We start from the raw sequence: 13,331 nt of genomic DNA, 5'->3' as shown, positions 1-13,331 counted from the left end.
CTCCACTCATGTCCACTCACTCTTTCACTCCACATACGTTCCTTTCTCTCACTCCGTTTCTCATACTCACACCGTCATCGTCGCTGCCCCGACATCTTCCTCCGCCGCCGCGATCCAGGATCCAGACGTTCTCCAGGCCGCCGACATGTTCTTGCGGGACGCCATCTTGGATTTCATGAAATCCCGCGATATTCAAGATAGCGTCGCCGCAACAACATGTCGCTGGCGTGGACGACATCGGGATCCAAAAAGATGGCGTCGGCGAAATCTCGCGAGATTACGCCGACGCCATTTTGGATCCCGATGTCGCCCACGCCAGCGACATATTCTTGCGGGACGCCATCTTGGATGTCGTGAAGTCCCGCGATATTCAAGATGGCGTCGCCGCAACAACATGTCGCTGGCATGGGCGACATTGGGATCCAAAATGGCGTCGGCGTAATTTCGCGAGATTTCGCCGACGCCATCTTTTTGGATCCCGATGTCGTCCACGCCAGCGACATATTGTTGCGGCGACGCCATCTTGAATCTCGCGGGACTTCACGACATCCAAGATGGCGTCCCGCAAGAACATGTCGGCGGCCTGGAGAACGTCTGGATCCTGGATCGCGGCGGCGGAGGAAGATGTCGGGGCAGCGACGATGACGGTGTGAGTATGAGAAACAGAGTGAGAGAAAGGAACGTATGTGGAGTGAAAGAGTGGGTGGACATGAGTGGAGGTGAAAGGTGAGAGGAGTGTGTGTTGAGGCGGTGTGGTGTGTTGAGGGTTAACATGTGCGTGTGTGTGCGGTGACGTCACCGGTTACAACTGGACGGAAGTTGTTACAACCGGAAGCTGGTTAGGGCATTTATTATTATAGATATATATATATGCATTCTATGTGTCTATATCTATTCTTTGGTTTCTGTTAGAAACCCTGTCATAGGGCTCCATTATATGTCCATTTTGCAAGCCTGCGAGAAAATCTCGCCATACGGATTACATACGGATGCTTACATGCGCAAAATACGCGACCACACCTTGATTACGGATGACATACGGAGCACTGTTTAGGGGTCATTCATCCGTATTACGCTTGTAAAATACTGACCGTATTTTGCGTCGGTTAGTGTTACCCCGACCTAATTGTAAAACACTGGGCAAAACTGTCACTGAAAAAGACCTGGGTGTGTGGGTGGACGACAAACTCACATTTAGTGGCCAGTGTCAGGCAGCTGCTGCAAAGGCCAATAAAATAATGGGATGCATTAAAAAAGGCATAGATGCTCATGAGGAGAACATAATTTTACCTCTATACAAGTCACCAGTGCGACCACACTTAGAATACTGTGTACAGTTCTGGTCTCCGGTGTATAAGAAAGACATACAGTAGCTGAACTGGAGCGGGTGCAGAGAAGAGCGACCAAGGTTATTAGAGCACTGTGGGATCTGCAATACCAAGACAGGCTATTACACTTGGGGTTATTTAGTTTGGAGAATCGAAGGCTTAGGGGTGATCTTATTACAATGTATAAATATATGCGGGGACAATACCAAGACCTTTCTAATGATCTTTTTACTCTTAGACCTGTGGGGGGACAAGGGGGCATCCTCTATGTCTGGAGGAAAGAAGGTTTAAGCATACTCACAGACGTGGATTCTTTACTGTAAGAGCAGTGAGACTATGGAACTCTCTGCCATATGATGTTGTAATGAGTGATTCCCTACTAAAATTTAAGAAGGGCCTGGATGCCTTTCTTGAAAAGTATAATATTACAGGGTATATACACTAGTTTCCTTAATATTGCGTTGATCCAGGGAGCTAGTCTGATTGCCGTATGTGGAGTCGGGAAGGAATTTTTTTCCCCAATGTGAAGCTTACTGTTTGCCACATGGGGTTCTTTTGCCTTCCTCTGGATCAACATGTTAGGGCAGGTTAGGGCAGGATATGGGTTGAACTAGATGGACTAAAAGTCTTCCTTCAACCTTAATAACTATGTTACTATGTTTGTGTCAGTTGTGCCTCTGAGAATTAGTTCAGGCTTTCATGACAAGCCCAGAGCCATCTTAAATTAATTTTGCAGTTTGGATGTCAGGACAGAAATAAAAGATTTTTTCAGACCCCTCTTAAATACAATGTTTTATTAGCTCTTTATATTTTCAATAAACTTTAAGAGAATCTGTCACCAGGTATTTTCCATTTAATCTGAGAGTAGCATAATGTAGGGGCAGAGACCCTGATTCCAATGATGTGTCACTTACCGGGCTGCTTGCTAAAGTAACGATAAAATCTCTTTTTTTATCAGCAGAAGATTATCACTAGAAGACTAGTAAACCTGCTGCCATGTAGTCCTCAGTATTCATGACTGAGATCTGTATAACTGATTGTCAGCTTTCTGCCTATGCGCATTGTACACAGAAAGCTGTAGTTTTTATAAAAACTACAGAATGCAGCTCAGTGACTGATACATCATTGTACTCAGGGTCTCTTCCTCTACATCATGCTGCTCTCAGATAGCATTGCAAGATCCTGGTGACAGATTCCCTTTATCCATAGGGAAGTACGGTATATACAAAGAAAAATGGAGTACAGAAGCACCACCAATAAGATAAAAAGAAGCATATTTTTATTTAAATATTATAAATAACAGTATTGAAATATATCATACCAAATGACAAACAGGAGAGCAAAGGAGGAGACATACTGATGCTTCCCCTTTCTGAAAAAGCTGCAACGCGAAACGCGCGTCAAAGGGGCCAGCAGGGAGACACGTGCACACGCCATTCTATATGGGTAAGCGGGGCTAATGTATTGCGATCTATGAACCTGTTGGTATATGTAGTACAAGCCCATTGATTGGTCATCATTCTCCCTCTATGATTATATAACATTTCTGGGTGCGTGTATTTTTGATATGTGTTCCAACATACCCTTGGTTATTTAGGTGCTCACTTTCTCCGCGCTGCATCAGTATGTCTCCTCCCTTGCTCTCCTGTTTGTGTCATTTGATATATTTTAATACTGTTATTTATGATATTTAAATAAAAATATGTTTCTTTTTATCTTATTGATGGTGCTTCTGTAGTCCGCTTTTCTTTGTATAGATACCTGTTTGGAGTATTCCACTATTTCATTAAGCATTCTGATGAATTTACATTGGGAGAGAGGTTCTTTTTCTTTTGGTCTTTGTGATATAAACTGCTTTTATTTGACTCCTGTGTATAACCATAGGGAAGTATTGACTTTAAAATGAAATACTAATTAAGCCTATAAAACAGAAGAAATACACCAACTTTCTGACTAAGTTGCGGTACAATTAGGCCCATGGGTCCTTATGTAGTTAAAGCGCCTGCACATACTGTATAGTATGTCCACCCCAGCCCTGCTGAACAGTCTTGTGCTGATGATCGGTGGATCTAGGGAACAATCAATTAAGTATTTATGTGGGGCATAAGTCAAAGTCCAGGCACAGAAGGGAGCACATTTGGTATACAGAAGCTCCTGAAGAAGATCCAAATATGACTGCCATATCCATGAAGCCATGGAAAGTTAAAATTAAAGGTTCAAAAACAACTTTATTTAAACTACTTGATTTGAAAATAAGGGGCAAAACATGATTAACAATACACAAATATGGAGAGATCTGTCAATCAAGGCAAGCATGAGGCGCACGCCTAGCAGATACCTTTTCAATTGCTTGGGCTGAAATGTTGCAATGTCCCAGTGCATAGCTGCTTGTAAGGAGTCCATGGTTTGGGCAGAATGAATATCCTGACATGTTCCCTTTAAATTAATCTCTGTATAATCCACAGTAATTATTCAAGCTCCAACAAAGTAATGAATGTGGCACTCACAAATTGCTGAATTGATGTAACTTTATTGCGGGCTCACAGAGCATTATAGGCTTGACATTGCATCTTCATCCTTAGGTGTCAAGTTATTAACGTTGAGGCTGATTTTATGGTGTGTATGAGTGTACTCTGTTTTGTAGGTAAGTTAGAATCTAAGTCTCACAATACTATTGGATCATACAATTTAGGCATAGGATCGATTGAAATCATATATGGAAAATAAAGGTGATGCAAATGTAAACAGGCAACTGTGCAGGCTTTTTGGCATTTCCACTAAGCTCAAAGATACAGTATGTTTGCTTTTTGTTTTGCAACCAGGCTGATAAACAGAAAGGGAGTTGTAGAAATTAATGTAGTGGATTCACATTCTCAGGTAGGCATCAGAAAGCGTTCACACAGGCAATACAGTTGTTTCACACAGGTCCAGTTTTATTGCTTTCTTAATTCTCCAAGGAATTCAAAACCAAAAACAACCTCTTATGGGCACAAAGGTATTACACCAAGTAAACAGTTCATTTAGCAGGCACATATGTCAGTGTGGGCTCACTCGAACAAATTACAGTTCTTCCTCCCAGAGCAAACTTCATACATATGAGAGGCCTGATCCCACCAGTCTTCGCTTCCCCTTCAGCCCAACCTCCAGCAGATGCCAGTGCTAAACAGGAGTCCCCTACTCCGGGCATAATTCACACTGAACAGGCTGCAGTTTTCACATAGTTCTCTGCAGTTCCTACACACAGACTGCTTAGCTCTCCTAGCTGACCCATACAGAATCCATTCAGAGAAAGACCCTGGCTTGTATCTCACCCAGCTACAACTCACATTTTTGCTGGTCACTCACCAGCAGCACACTCATCTCTGTTTCATCCAGCAGACTAATATACCTAGTAAACACAAGCCCTGGTCATAGTATGAAGCTAGGCAGATGCATCAAATTAAATCCTGTAGAGCTATGACTTAACTCTATCTTACCCGGCTCTTCTACAGATCCCTCCTTCCCAAGGTTGGGGACTGGGCACCATCTGCCAACACATAGAGCCTGCAGGGCACTGCTAGCTAAAGATTACACAATGTTCTGCTGCACATCCTGCACACAGGTTCTGCTGCCTGCATATCATGCACACAGGCTCTGCTATCTGTACATCACACACAAAAGATCTGCCACCTAACCATCACAAACACAGGCTCTGCTATATGCGTAATACAAAGACACTTAATGCATACAACATGTAGTCAGTCTAGTACTACAAGTAAATATACAACTACCATACTGCTCTGCAGACACACAGCTACACACAACTCTGCTACTCATGCACTGATGCTGGTCTTTGCTTAGTACACTACTTCCGATTCTCTAGCCAGTAGAGTGAAAGGAAAATCTCGACTGAAACAATAACATCTAACTTTGACCACTCCCACATAGTGGAGCACGGAACCACAGTCTGTACATAGGTTCACCTGGCCCATGGGATAGTTCTTGGCATCTCCATGGATACACCTTACCCTCACCCTGTTCCAAGGGACTAGAACATGCGGAAGTGTGGTCCTTAGCAGTCCAGCCACTTGGATGACATTCTCAGTCACCTGGCATTCCTGAGATCCCTCTGCAGGATGAGGAACAGCACTTCAGGCAGGGTAGGTGAAATAGGACTTACGCTGACCTACGCTGAAGTCTATTGGTTCCGGGACTTGGTAAATTCCATCATCTCTCTGTACCGAGGTCCTATAAGAACCTTGCCCCTGGCTCTGCGGACCTTGGTTCTCCTCACAACTCCACTTAAATAGACCGCTCCCAGCTCTCTTGAGCTGCACCAGTAACGCCATGACACAGCAGCAATGTCACCTTCCAGCAGGACAGCCCCTCCATGCTTTCCAACTGTGTTTTGAATGCTATATCTGTCTTTACCCAGGACATTCAATCTTTACACTTCAAACACCTGTGCCCCTTGGGATTTCATGCCCACATTCTCCACCAATTATAAGGATTCATGCAATCAGATAGGCATTGGGGCAGTGTTCACGCAGTCAATGCAATTTGGTTCAAACAGGTGCAATTTTATTGCTTTCATAAAACTCCAAGAGATTCAAAACAAAAAACAGCCTCTTCTGGGTACAGAGGTATTACAGAAAATAATTAATTTAGCAGAGCATATTTGTCAGTGTGGGATCACACAAATAGATTACAGCCCTTTCTCACAGATCAAACATCTTACTCAGAATTTGTACCCACCATGTCTTGTTATTCCCTTCATCTTGAGCTTCAGCAGCTTCCAGTGATAAACAGAAGTATTCACCATCATGCACAGTTCTCGGCTCTTCTAGCTGACTGTCATGTGTCTGGGTTTAAACACTTGAGCCTGTGCTTTGTGGTCAGCTTCTCTATTCACCGATTCACAGCAGAGCTACCTTTTCTCTGGGAGTTTAGTTTCTGTTATCTTTGCTTCAGTCTATTTAGGGTAACAGGTGTTTTCATTTACTCATTTGTCTGCCCTTTCACCTTTCCAGTGTGGCTTTATATCCTTGCAACTCTATACTGAGGAGGGGTGTGGTCTAATGACATCAACACCCTATATAAGGTGTGCTTAATTATTAGGCAACTTCCTTTCCTTTGGCAAAATGGGTCTGAAGAAAGATTTGACGGACTCTAAAAAAGTCAAAAATTGTGAGATGTCTTGCAGAGGGATGCAGCAGTCTTGAAATTGCCAAACTTTTGAAGTGTGATCACCAAACAATCAAGCGTTTCATGGCAAATATCCAACAGGGTTGCAAGAAGCGTGTTGATAAAAAAAGGCGCAAAATAACTGCCCATGAATTGAGGAAAATCAAGCGTGAAGCTGCCAAGATGCCATTTGCCACCAGTTTTGCCATATTTCAGAGCTGCAACGTTACAGGAGTATCAAAAAGCTCAAGGTGTGCCATACTCAGGGACATGGCCAAGGTAAGGAAGGCTGAATAACGACCACCTTTCAACAAGAAACATAAGATAAAACGTCAAGACTGGGCCAAGAAATATCTTAAGACTGATTTTTCTAAGGTTTTATGGAATGATGAAATGAGAGCAACTCTTGATTGGCCAGATGGATGGGCCCAAGGCTGGATCAGTAAAGGGCAGAGAGCTCCACTCCGACTCACTCAGATGCCAGAAAGTTGCAGGTGGGGTACTGGTATGGGCTGGTATCATCAAATATGAACTTGTGGGACCTTTTCGGGTTGAGGATGGAGTGAAGCTCAACTCCCAGACCTACTGGCAGTTTCTGGAAGACACCTTCTTCAAGCAGTGGTACAGGAAGAAGTCGGTATCGTTCAAGAAAAATATGATTTTCATGCAGGACAATACTCCATCACATGCATCCAAATACTTCACAGCGTGGCTGCCCAGTAAAGGTCTAAAAGAAGAAAAAATAATGACATGGCCCCCTTGTTCAACTCATCTTAACCCCATAGAGAACCTGTGGTCCCTCATAAAATGTGAGATCTACAGGGAGTGAAAACATTACACCTCTCCGAACAGTGTCTGGGAGGCTGTGGTGGCTGCGGCATGCAATGTTGATCGCAAGCAGATCAAGCAACTGACAGAATCTATGGATGGAAGGCTTTTGAGTGTCATCGTAAAGAAAGGTGGCTATATTGGTCGTTGATTTTTTTTGTTTTGTTTTTGAATGTCAGAAATGTTTATTTCTAAATTTTGTGTTGCTCTATTGGTTTACCTGGTGAAAATAAACATGTGAGATGGGTATATATTTGGTTTTTATTAAGTTGCCTAATAATTCTGCACTGTAATAGTTACAGTACCTGCACAAACAGATATCCTCCTAAGATAGCCAAATCTGAAAAAACCCACTCCAACTTCAACAAATATTAAGCTTTGATATCTATGAGTCTTTTGTGTTGATTGAGAACATAGTTGTTATTCAGTAGTATAAAGAATCCTCTCAAATACAACTTGACCAAAAAATTCTGCACACGGTGTATTTTTTACAGCAGAGTATTTTTGCACGTTTGTCAAACTGTGTTTTTTTCTTTGTGTTTCAGTCTTTGGGTGGTGTGAACACTGTCCAACCGACTTGTTCACTTTCTGTGCGTGTCACATGTGTTTTTAATCTATTACTTCCTTGCTGAGCAAGGTTTGGGAGATTTCTGCCCCTCTCTTGTGTGACATGCACATAAAGAGCCGTCTCTTACACAGCGTGCCAACATTAGGAAGCACCTTTCTGAATCCTGCTCATTTAGGTATTGTTCACATGATCGGGTTTTAAATACATTAGATAGGACTGCTCGGAGATGGGTATACAATGAAACTGGATTACCAAATTATCCATATTGGAAACAGACCATAAGAAAGCAGTAATATCTAGTGTGACTATAAATACAAAAAATGAGAATACAAATATAAAATGCTCAGTGCAATCAAATTCTCACAAAATTATACAGTACATGAAATTCAAGACATTTTTCTAATGAATAAATACTGAGTCAAAACCACTGCTCTCAGATGATAAAAATATGGGATCCTATTGTAAAAATAATCCAGTAGCTAAAGTAAGTGCAAAATAACAGCGTGTCACTAGGGAATCGCTCCCCTTTGCAGCGATTCACTAGTGGCACGCTGTTATTGCACCAAGCACTTGAGAGATGATCTTGGTGCAACTAACTGGGGCGATATCCTGAGACATAAAAATACACAAAGAAAATGGGAGACGTTTATTAGCATCCTGAATAGGACCTGTGCACAATATATACCGTATGGGAATAAACATGCTAGAAATAGGAGGAAACCACTATGGTTAAATAGAGCTGTAAGGGGAGCAATAAGAGATAAAAAGAAAGCATTTAGAGAATTAAAGCAAGTAGGTAGTGATGAGGCATTAAATAAATACAGAAGATTAAATAAATTCTGTAAAAAGAAAATGAAGATAGCAAAGATTGAGACAGAGAGACTCATTGCCAGAGAAACTAAAAATAATCCCAAAATCTTCTTTAACTACATAATTAGTAAGAAACTAAATAATGATAGTGTTGGCCCCCTTAAAAATAGTCTGGGTGAAATGGTGGATGAGGATGACGAAAAAGCCAATATGCTAAATGACTTTTTTTCAACAGTATTTGCACAAGAAAATCCCATGATAAATAAAATGATCAGTGATAACAAAAGTTCTCCATTAAATGTCACCTGCTTAACCCAGCAGGAAGTACGGCAACGTCTAAAAATCACTAAAATTGACATCCCCGGGCCCGGATGGGATACATCCCCAAGTGCTGCAGGAATTAAGTACAGTCATAGATAGACCATTATTTTTAATCTTTAAAGATTCCATAATAACAAGGTCTGTACCACAGGACTGGCGTATAGCAAATGTGGTGCCAATATTCAAAAACGGGACAAAAACTGAAATTGAAAATTATAGGCCAGTAAGCTTAACCTCAACTGTGGGTAAAATCCTGGAGGGTTTTCTAAGAGATACTATACTGGAGTATCTGAAGAAGAATAACCTCATGACCCAATATCAACATGGGTTTACAAGGGACTGTTCCTGTCAGACTAATCTGATAAGCTTTTATGAACAGGTAAGTTCCGGACTGGACCAAGGGAATGCAGTGGACGTGGTGTACATGGACTTTACTAAAGCTTTTGATACGGTGCCACACAAAAGGTTGATACATAAAATAAGAACAATGGGGATAGGGGAAAGTATGTGTAAGTAGGTTAAGAGCTGGCTCAGGGATAGGTAACGGTGGTTATTAATGGAGCACACTCGGACTGGATAGCAGTGGGGTACCACAAGGGTCAGCATTGGGCCCGCTTCTTTTTAATATATTTATTAATGATTTTGTGTCCCTCTGCCCTTAAGGACGCAGAACAGTCCTTCCAGCAAATGTCTCCATGCATGAGCACAACTGTATACAACAGAAAGTTTTTTTTCCCATTCAATGGCACGCGTCCCGTACTGCGTTGTCCAATTCGGGCTAATGCTTCTGCAGCCGCAGGCATTGCTGGTTGCCAGGAGGTGGCAGAGGTAATATGGGCAAAGAGGCATGGGGCACCGGATGACCCTGGCCCGCATGCAGTTCTTTATCCTCCTGCGTACACAGGGTTACTGCCACCATGAAGTAACCCCTGGGCCAGTCCTCTTTGCAAAAGGAGACCCACTCCCCTTCAGCTAGGGGTCTACCAAATTTCACAGACGCGGCATTTATGTATATTTTATCATTAGTTCCAACCAAAATCTCCGTAATCCTGGCAGACTGCCTAGGGGTTGGGAAAGGGCCCTCGGCTGGGTGATGGAAGTGTGAGGTCCCCAGAGACATGGCCTTGCTGATGGTAGGCCCAGCCTCCAGGGAATGGGGTTGAGACACCGACCACTCATCAGGGGCGAAGGATTGGGCAACAGCTTCCACAGCGATGGGCTGAGGCAGGGACCATCCATCTGGGGTCAAGGGCCATGGTGCACTCACTCACCCTCTCCTGCTTGCTGTCACTGCCTGGGCTTGTCCTGGGCCCGCTGTATTCTTCTGCGGTTGCGCCTGCCTACTCCGGTGTAGACTGAAGTTCCGGCTCGGCCTTTACTTCTGAAGTGGGTTGCTCCGAGGCGGTCGCTGTTTCTGGTCCGCAGGCCTCCAGCTCCCGATTACTTGGTTTTGGTTCCCGGCAACAAGGTTCCCAGTCTCCTGGGATGTTGCAGCTGCGGGTCCCATTGCTCTCGCCGAAGAGGCTCCTGCTCCGCTGGGCCTTGAGACTTCGGTTCTCAGGATCAGTGGTCTGGTCCTGGCAGCCACCGGTGTCCTCCGGGATCAGGTAAGAGGGGTACATCAGCTGCATCACCGCTCTGTCGCCCGAGTTGGGAATGCTGCTACTCCTGCTGACACTTCGATGCAGCCTACTCACCCACAGTGTAATGTGCAGGAGTGATGCCTCACTGCCGGTGCCATGTCGCATAATGAAACCGCACAGCTGCACCCATAATTTTCTTCTGGGCCCCAGGGTGGGGTCGCTTCTGCCCGCTCCACCCATTTCTTAGCAATCTGTTTCAAGACGCAAGGTGCTAATGGCTCTCACTGCACCCTCTGGGGGCGGTACCAGAGACATCATCTGGCCGATCTTTGCGCCATTTCAGTGCTGTCACACCCACGAAGGGTGAAGTCACAGTGGTTATCTTCTTTGGCACCATTCTCCATCTTTATGGAAGCCATCTTTTCCGTCATGCAGTCAGTCTCCATCATTGTAGACAAATCCAGCTTTCCAGTCACAGCTGCAAAGTCCTCAATTCTTTCATCTTTTCTTGTCACATCATTTTCATCACTTGCAGCATTCCCACGGTGCACGGTTTTGGCTTCCTGCCGACTACGCCAAGTGTGAGGGAGGTACAGGGCGGTAGTCATGGCTGACAGCATTTGTGTTAGTGCACCCTACCCTCCTATCACATACACATACTGGCCATAACACTGCATACCTGTGGCTTCTTCCCCAGCACCGTCAGGGTCCTCTGTCCATTTCTGGAGGTCTTCATGGTCCGGTTTTATACAAAATGAGCCAAAGTCCAACTCAACTTTCAAACTGGTAACTTTACTGATTCTGGTACACAGCATATTCGCATTCTTTCCAGCATCAACATCAGCTTTCACAATTTGCAACACCTTCACTTTGCCTGTACTAAGCTTGCTTCCAGGATGGACCGCACCTTTCGATCCTACAATGTCCTCACTGTTCAGCCTTACTTCGTTAGGGGACTACCTCAGCCATTTCGCTCTGGTTCTGAGGGTGTCAGTCCATGCAATAAGTTGCCACATATTGAGAGACCTGCCTGTACTGCTTAGTCTTCGCCGTCAACTGCAGTCAAACTTATACTGCACCGCTAGCACTATTGCTGTTGCTCCCTCTGGTGAAATCCTGTCCACGAACACTATATGGCTGGGCATTTTCCTTTGGCAACATTACGTGACACTGTGTTGCCCGGAGCTAGTTAGCCCAAGTGAGCTGCACGGGCGCCCTGGCCCAATTGACTTCTATAAGGAAGTCCTACTACCTTATCCACCATGCCCCTCCTTTATTAACTATTTACACTACATTCTCTGCCACTAAAATGTACCCGTCCCTCGGCGCCGTCCCCGTGACTGAAACTGGAATGCTGCAGGAGGAATAAAGTTAATTTTCTCACTGCAGCATATATCTATGTAAGGGCACCGGGCAGGTTAATAACGCTATTAACATGTAGATTAACCCCATATCTGCAGGTTAATAGTGTTTTTTTCTGGTGACAGATTCTCTTTAACACAGTGTTTCTCAACTTCAGTCCTCAAGACCCACCAACAGGTCATGTTTTCAGGATTTCCTTAGTATTGCACAGGTGATGGAATTAATGCTTGAGCAGGTGTTGAAATCACCTGTGCAATGCTAAGGATATTCTGAAAACTTGACCTGTTGGTGGGTCTTGAGGACATATAAATCAGTGATTTCTTTAATGCATTTTATTCCGATACATGTCACATGAATGGCACATACATACACACAGATGGTTAAAAATGGACTGTGCCACACTTTCGGCGTACATGTGAAGGAGGCCTAAGGTGTATTGTGAGGTTCTGCAGCAGCTGAAGTGTGTAGTATGAGGGACTGTGCAGCAGCTGATGTGTGAATTATGAGGTTCTACAGCAGTTGAGGTGTGAATGATGAGGTTCTGCTTCATCTGAGTGTGAATATATGAGGTTTTGCAGCAGTTTTAGTGGATTATAATGTATGTATGCAGATATACACAAACACATATTTTTTTATTTGAAGCAACATCCAAGGCACTGAAAAATGTGACCGAAGTCACACAAAAACAGCGCACAAGGTGAGGATTCATGTGGACCCTTCCCGTAGGAAGGTCACAGCAAGGGTCAGGGATCTTCGATGCTCTCCATAGCCGAGGCCGGGGGAGAGCCGTTTTTGTGCTCCCAGCATCCAACCAGACTCTCACTCTAGTAGAGCTGGAAGCCCGGTTTCATGTTGGTTTCTCAGCCCAAAGCTAACCGGACCTTCGACCGGGTTTATAAAAATTCCCCCTCCTGACCCCAAGGCCAGGAATAGGGGTGAGATGCTCAAGAAAGTATGAAAGACTGGTTGTGGCGTGCTACGGAGTCCAAGACTTACCCGGATCTCACTCCAAGCAAGCTCAGACGCCCACCAGTACGCCACTCCTGGGGTACATTGCAACATAAGTCCTCACACTTACCCAGCCCAGTGACTTTGATCCTGGGGGGCCATGGTTTCCACCAGATGGATATATGAGCCACCTGGCATACTAGCAAGTGCACCAACCCAGTGCATATTATGTATCAATGTACTAGGGTGGTGGGAGTAGGCCACCTTTTAGAAAGATACAACACTTGATCTTAGCCAAAAGGTTGAGAAGCGATACACAAACACATATTTACACACTTGCACATACATCACTATAGTCTGAGGGCCTGCAGCAACTGGTGTATTGTGAGATTATTATGTAGATACACACACATTATGTGT

This window comes from Dendrobates tinctorius, unplaced genomic scaffold (genome assembly GCF_039654945.1).
Source record: "Dendrobates tinctorius isolate UK_male_01 unplaced genomic scaffold, ASM3965494v1 ptg000007l, whole genome shotgun sequence".
In the NCBI taxonomy this organism is placed as follows: Eukaryota; Metazoa; Chordata; class Amphibia; order Anura; family Dendrobatidae; genus Dendrobates; species Dendrobates tinctorius.
This window is presented reverse-complemented; position numbering follows the sequence as displayed.